The 7,913-nt window shown below is 36.0% G+C and overlaps 1 long non-coding RNA gene across 1 annotated transcript; it reads left to right on the top strand.

Moving 5' to 3' along the window:
- The first annotated feature begins 667 nt into the window (after positions 1–667).
- On the top strand, positions 668–4,131 carry LOC116996112. Its single transcript, XR_004417870.1, has 3 exons — positions 668–802; positions 1,463–1,611; positions 3,958–4,131. It is a non-coding gene; the product is annotated as an uncharacterized LOC116996112 (long non-coding RNA).
- The last annotated feature ends 3,782 nt before the right edge of the window (positions 4,132–7,913 follow it).

The raw sequence follows: 7,913 nt of genomic DNA, 5'->3' as shown, positions 1-7,913 counted from the left end.
CTGGGAAAATAAAACTCACTGCAGCTATGTGTAAGTGGTTGCAAAAGTACATATTGTCTCAAAACCCAGGCATTTAGCACAGTTTTGCTTCAATAAAGTCAACCGTCTCTAATATTTGGAGCCAGTAACAATAACTTTTCTACTGCAGTCATGGCCTTTTGGACTTTATAACATTCAAATACAAAACTAACAAGCCAGCCCCTCACATATCTCTTTGCACTAATGACAAAAGAACAGGGTGGTGCCATGTTGGCAGCGCTGCTGGATTGCACCAATCTCTGCCATTTTTGGCAAATAATGAATCAGCTTGGCCCCTCTGAAAATCTCATGTGAGGTTGGAGATATGCTATTAGTGTAGAGCTAAAAAATACTGCTGTGGTGTTTATAGAAAGCCCTCGCCCAGATTATTCTATTTGAAGTCAATTAGAAGACTCCTCTGATCTTACTGGCATGGGTTCTCACAGCAAACACTAGGCAGCTGTTATCACTAACACTGAAGAATGCAGCTATCCCAGGAGAATGCAAAGGCTGCTTTAGGAGCTGTTCAGTCTCTCTCTTGATGCTCATTGCATATATGTCTGTTTTGCAAAGTCAGATCCAAATCATTGCCTCTAACCATTATGCAGACAAGCAAAGGTTGTCAAATACCTCTGAGTTTTCGCAGTACAGTTCATATATCTGCTGGGCATTGTGATTCCACACAGTGTCGTTCTTTTCTAGTATAACTTCTGAAACACTAACAGTGCCCAACACACCACTGCTTTGAAAAAAGAACCAGCTCAAGAACAGAAAGGGAATGTAGGTGAGAATGATGTTTTAAAATTATTTTTTATTTTGCTTTTCCCGCTTGCTTTCATTACTCCCACAACCACATCTATGACTGTTTTCTGTCCACTTTGGTGATACTGAAAAATTCCTAACAGTAAAGATTTCACTTACACTAGTCTTCTAAACCAAAACCAGGTTGCTTACACATATCTGCATCTCTCTGTCTTGCCTATATAAACACAGTGAAGTATAATATGCAAAGTCACCACATCTGGCACATGCTTAACAGACAAAGATGTTCCATTCCAGAGTGCAGAGAAAATCTATGTGCAAGGGAAATCTGAAAGTATTCTGAGGGAGAGGTATTATCCTTTGGTTTGCCTTTTCTGTGTATGTTGTTCAATGTGTTTTCTTAGTCATGCTGCTCCTGTTCAAAGCATTTATCATCAAAAGCTAAAGCCCACCTTGCCCATTCGAGGGAATATCTCTAGCTACAAAGCTTCAAGAGGAGATGCACACCTGATGTCACTTGCATTATATCTGCAAGTATTGTGTAACATGAGATCAGGTTTCCATTCATTTTCTCATTTTCTTTAGCAAAATTATAAGTTATAGCACATTCCTTGTGTATTCAATATATTGCTTTGCTGTTCAAATCAACAGCTGTGTTGAATTTGACCCTTTCTTTCTACAGGTTTTTCTTCTATTCCTGAACTCAAAAGAGTTCAGTGGGCAGCATCAGCCATATTGTGGAATCCCACTCACAAGGCATTTTGCAAGACATAAACAGCAAAATCAAAGGGATCAGAGGCAGAGAAGAAAAGGATTTCCAAGTTTTGTAAGGTAGATATTGGGATCTTACAGCTGCCAAGTTTCTATCATATGTGTTCTGATTTTATGAAGTGAAAAACAGAGGTTGATTTCAGTCTTAATTCAGTTTTTCCTTTTATAAGCCTAAGATTTATATCCATGATGTTTTCTTTCTCTGATTTTTTACGAATACGCTGTTATGTTTCTTGTACAAAATCCCTCTTTCCTAAATTACTCTGAGAGATCAATAGTATACCATGATGTACAGTTCTTTCTACACACCACCAGATATCTCTGAGGAATTACACTGAGACATCAACCTGGCATTTGAACGTTAAAACAGAAGCAATAAATTTAGCAACAAATCCTGTTAGCTATAGAGCCAAAACTTTTTCACTGATTTTTATGAGCCAAAAAAGCTGTACAATTCAATTTGTGTCTCAAGTACACCTTCACACACATTTGCAGGCATCTAGCATACAATTTACTACTTTAGGTAAAGCATTTGTAAAATAGAATTTTATCTGCTGTGATGTCAAAGTCTCAACATCTAATGTGATTGCTGATAGATAAACAGCTTGCTTTGTTGGTTCATACTTGAATATACTCAGCGACTTTTCTTAATTTCACAAAATGTTGTGCATCTGCTTTTCAAGATCACCCCTCTGCCTTGGTTCCCTCTATCACTGATGATTTCTGGGAATATAGACCAGCACTATAATTTGCATCATGAAGCAAGAATGGATTTTTGATTCAAAAATGTAAATGGAATTTTGAAACTGATCTAATGTGACATGCAAATTCATTAAGCGTTCCATATTTTTTGACTGTGCCCATGACAGTCGGGTGGGAAGTAGATAATCTTTAAGATCATTTCCAATTCAGACCATTCTCTGGTTCCATTCTGTGTTTTTTCTATATAGCAAGCATTTTTAAATTTTAGAAGTATTTCTGGAAACAAGGAAGGTCTTTCCACTTGTAGACTGTATGATCTACTTTATATAAGTATCATGTTCAGACAGACGTCTGGAGAGCTGAATGAGCAATGACATACTTATAATGACTTATTTTGCTGGAGAATTAGTTCAACAGGAAAGCAAATTTTCTATCTTGCAGTGAACTATTTTAACTGTTGACTAAAAATTTAAAACACTGATGTTTTTAAGACTAACGAGGGGTTTGCTTACCCATGTATTTACACATGTGATTGCTGTTAAACTTACTATGTAATTAACTTTAAATAGTAATGAATAAAAAGCAAATATTTAATTTATACTTTCATTCACCATCAAAAATGAAGTAGAGCTATGGGTAAAACATACCAAACATATCTTCAACAATTTATAGCAACACAATAAAACTTATCCTACTACCCAGAGCATTGATAAATAAAAATATGTTAAACTTTACAAGACAATCCTGTGAATTTGTAAGACAATCTGTTCAATGTTTCTAGTCAGACTATGTATAATAGATAAATCCAGTATCCCCAAAACCAGAATAGAAAATAGTCTGCTTCTCTACTTTTATTCTCACTTCCATCTCTTTTTTTTTTTTTGTTGTTCTTTATGACAAATGAATATGTCCTTTGATTTCTAGTCTATAATAAAGTATTTCAACACCTATTACTCCTTTTGCAGGTTTGCAGATGTTTCTTTTATTTGGGAACATAATTGAGGATTAAAAAAATAATAATAATAAAAGTATGAGTAAAACTATTGTGTTTTCCTTTTTTTTTTTTTTTTTTAAAGTAAAACCATGGCTGAATAAAACAAATTTTGTCAGACCACTGTCTTTCTGAGTCTGCAAGCAAACTAAAATGAAATTTATGGGGAACTTTACTCATAGTAAAGTTGTGGAGCTTTGCTACTGTGATTTAAATGTCTCTACTGCTAATTACATTACTAATTATTCTAGAATAAAGGAAATCAAAGGGGCAAAAGTGCTTATTTTACAATTCTTAACTATCTTTAATTCTTTGCTTGCTGACAAGCAAGAAAGCATCTTTTGCAATGGCTAATTCTAAAGCTTTTATCAAGTCTTAATGGCATAGCTAACAGAGTTTTGGTCCTGTTTGCTCCATGTGCACTGATGGTCCCAGGTGTGCATAGAGCTTTTGAGTCCATCTACAAAGCTAGAAAAAATGCATTAGACTCCTGTGCTGGTTTTGAAAGACTTGCTCCTTCACTAATTGGACTAGGATTTACATCAGACAAGATGTGCATGTCTATTTGGAGACAGCTTACAGTTCAGCACTCTCACAAGGAGCAAACTATCAAAAAATATGTTTATCTTTTCATTGGAAATTACATTAAATAACTCAAATATCCTGCTCTGATTTGATCCTTTTGGTTGTTTCTTTTTTCTTTCTTTATTCAGTTCAGTAAAAACAGAGAACTTCATCACAGAAGTCAAGGCAGCATTTCAGCCTGGGAACACACAGGATCTCTCCCACCCCACAGAGATGTCTGACTGCTACTTATTCGTGCTGGTTTGTATCCAACAGAGCATATAACCAACTTAACCAATCTCTGCTGAGACTGATTTCCTGAATTGCAAGAGGAAAAAAAAAAAAAATTGGGGAAGAGGGAAGTAAGAAAAATTATAGCACATAAAGAAAAAAATTAGATATGCATTGGAAAGAATATAAAAGAGTCAAATTCAAAAATAGCTTATAGAATGGCATCCTTTCTAATTGCTTAACTATTTCTCATCTCCTTTAAATTGGTGTGGATTCTGTTAAGAAGCTAAAAAAATCCTAACTTAACTCCACCATAAATACATGAAAGCAACAAGAAAATTAGATGCAATTTGTTCTATATTTGATGTAAACCTTTCAAATTCCCATCATGTTCCTTAGGACAGCATTTATTATTTAATTACACATAAAGAATGGCATGAGGTACATAATAATAATAATGGGGAAAATGGGTACAAAACAAGTGACTCAATAATCTTCAAACCATTCTTCTAAAGCAGAGAATATTTATTATACATTATTATATCTATTATGTGATTATTATTACATTTATTAGAATATAAATTTACTATAAAACTGTTGCAAAACTGACAGTAATTGCTAATTTTGTGTCTATGATCTGTCAAGAGTTGAGCTGTTTCAGGATACAAATGCAGGCACTTCTTTGGCAGTCCTACCTGCAAAACTCCATGTTCGGGGTATCCAGTGGACAAATGTCCCGGACTAAGCTGTGGGTAAGATGGTAGGGCTGCTGCTGGCAAGTTCTCTTCAGTTTAGCAGAACAGAGTATAGTATGTAGGAAATCAGCTCCCGTTCATTCCTTTGCCAAAGGGGTTTTAAATTTCCATCCCACATGAATCACATGAGATTGGTGTTTTGCTTAACAAAGTCACTTCAGTGACATTGAAAACTGAGGTATTGTGTACACCCAAGGATAGTAATAACAACTTAATATTATCTTTTATATGTCATCATACTTCAAAAAGTACTTTTTCAAAGATATTATTTTCATATTGCTGGACTATGGACCATAGCTATGCCCCATAGATATTTTTGTAGCCAGTATCAGGACCAAAATTAACACCCCACCTCCTCTACTGACCTGCTACACTAAGGTTGGACAGACAGCCCTTTGAGAATCATCCCCTCTGGGCCCTGTGATGGGCACAAGACTTTGGGTAACCAGTAATCAAAATGTTTTAATGAATGAAGACTGAAAAGTTTGTTTTATGTTAGACTTCTGAATTTCAACAATTGTTTTCAAACTCTGAAAATATTTCATTTTGGTAATGTTTAATGTTTTCTTTATGAAAATTTTAAAGTATACAGTTGTTTCTGTGCAGTGTTTTGCTTTTTAATAGAAACTTTCCTTAGAAGAAAAAAATAAAATATTTTGTTTCAAGAAGGCTGAAATGGAAATAATTTTAAAGATGCGATTTGCTTATTTTTCAGTGGAGATGCATGAGAAAGATAATACCTTATTAACCTTCAGTTTATAGTGCTGAAGTTTTATTACTGCAAAGACATGAAGGAATCCTATTGTAGATAATAATCAAGATTTGCAAAGCCAGCTGAGGAATGAAGGTCTACAAATTTCATGGAAGGTCTACAATTTTGTTGGAAGTCATGCAGCAAAATAGCTCAAAACACTTCAGGGCATTTCAAGAAATGTGTGTATATTTAAAAGCCAGGAGTTGCCGCTTTGAGTTTAACTAAGGAATGGGCAAGTGAGCCTGAATACTGAATGAGACTGATACGGCAAGTACAGCAGCCAAGAATGGCAGAAAAATAGAAAGCTGCTTCAGATCCTATTTTATAATAGATGTACAAAGATTTGATTTTTCAGATCTCAATCAGTGATCTGAAGAACTTAAAGAAGATTTCTAATCACTCTTGGAAGTCAAAAAAGGAAAACAAAAATTCTCATCCTCTATCTCCAACAATTAAATTGGTAATAAGTACAAAGTCAAAATATATGAGAAGGTCTTGAGAAAATAAAATGATATAATCAAAACATCATAGAGAATGCCACTTCTATTTCCTTCTGGAAAAAAATTAGTTGGACTTGTGTGACCTTGTTTGTCTATTTGGATTTTTTTTTCCTAGAATTAGGCCAAATTATCTGAAGGTCTTTTATACTGTCAGAGCTGAAGAGCTGTTAGAGATGCTGCAGATGTGGCTGGATATTCACTGCTACAAACACAGCTCTGATCAAACCATGTCACGCCACTCTGGATTCTCAGTCCCCAGCAGTGCATGAAAAGCACAAAACATGAGGAAAAAAAACCTAACCACGGTATAATAGACAAATTTTTAGCATGTCTGCACTCATGCTTTTAATTTGTCCTCTGTAAATTTTAGAAATTCATCATGTATAATGTGGCCAAGTGGTTTCTACTGTCTAAATAAGGGCCAAAAGAGGTGTAATTTGATTCATTATTAGAAGGGCAGAGTCACAACATCACTGGTAGTTCATAAATCCATTAAGCTCCTATACAGAATCCTACTCTGAAAAATACATCTCCCAAGTGTGATAGGCTGCATGCTTATACCTCTCCCAAGTATCTCTGCCAGGTATATTACTGAGTCAATACGTTGGGAAACAGGAAAAGGTTTTTAAATGGTTCCTATCTACGCAAAAGTCTGGTGTGTCTTAAAGCACCTCATGAAACAACTGCTAAACAAACGATCTCTGCAAAGTCTAGTGTTTGCATAGCAGGTCACTGCATTTTAGTAGAATTCTCACAGCTCTGACGTGCATGCAGTCAGAGAAAGAAGTTCCCATAAGAGATTATTACAGGAAAAAGACTCATTCATGTATGCAATTGTTTGTTATCAATAGACAACATGTACTCTAATTTATTTTGACTTGTTGGATTTGATTCACTGCTTTTGCATATGTTTGCTTTAAACTGGATAATCAAATCTGGCTGCGTATGAGCTGAACTTTCTGCCTCTATGAAAGTGTGCATTGACCATTCAGTGGCACTTCTCCAAAGGGAAGTACACACCTTTCTCACCAGCGTGACCCTTCCACTTTACTTTTCCTTTCTCAGAACAACAGACTGAAAATTTCTTCGGAAGGCTCAGCAAGTAATCCACCCTTCTCTTGTCAGACTAAAGAAAAAGATATTTATTAGTGCATTTGCCTCTTTGCCTAGAGAAACATAGTGTATGCAATCATGTTCAGGGTGTGTCTCCCCCTGCCTAGGCGGAAGATAAAGTTGGTGATACAGTTTGGAGGGCAAAGGTCTGAAGGCAAATTAATTTCTTTCAACAATGAAGACAAATGGCTTGGTAGGAGGCTAAATGGATCAGAACTGCCAATAAACTGTCATGTTTGAGGGAAAGGCTCAGGTGCAAGACTAGTATTAAATGCAGTAAAATCTTCTGTTCCAGCTGTTAAAGTTGGTGGTCAACAAGTCAGAGTTTTGTAGGAAACTACACTTCATTGCTGCCATCCCTCACAGAATCACTGTGAGCTGTTGGTTTGGTAACAACTGTAGAAGTAGAGTCTTATTTGTGGATTGCACAACTATACCCCAGAAGGATCTCTCTGAGAGAGACAAACTTTTCCTTTTGGCATCCTGATGCAGGGAAAATGGTGCAGAGGACACTGCCTGGTCTCTGAAAATACCGTGTCTGATGCACAATGTGGCCTCTTGAATATGCTATTTATTTTCTAAAGCTTTTTCGGGAGACATTGAGGAAGAATTCTGCCTGCATTCTTTCTGGGGCTTTGGCTGAAGGATAGCAAGCCTGAGCACAGTCTCTGTAATGGCAAGCTTAGTCATTAGGATGGAGTCAGCAGCAAAACCCTCTAAGCAGGTTCTGTAATCACCTTGCAGGATCTGTA

Source organism: Catharus ustulatus, chromosome 4 (assembly GCF_009819885.2).
Source record: "Catharus ustulatus isolate bCatUst1 chromosome 4, bCatUst1.pri.v2, whole genome shotgun sequence".
Lineage (NCBI taxonomy): Eukaryota > Metazoa > Chordata > Aves > Passeriformes > Turdidae > Catharus > Catharus ustulatus.
This window is presented reverse-complemented; position numbering and strand designations above follow the sequence as displayed.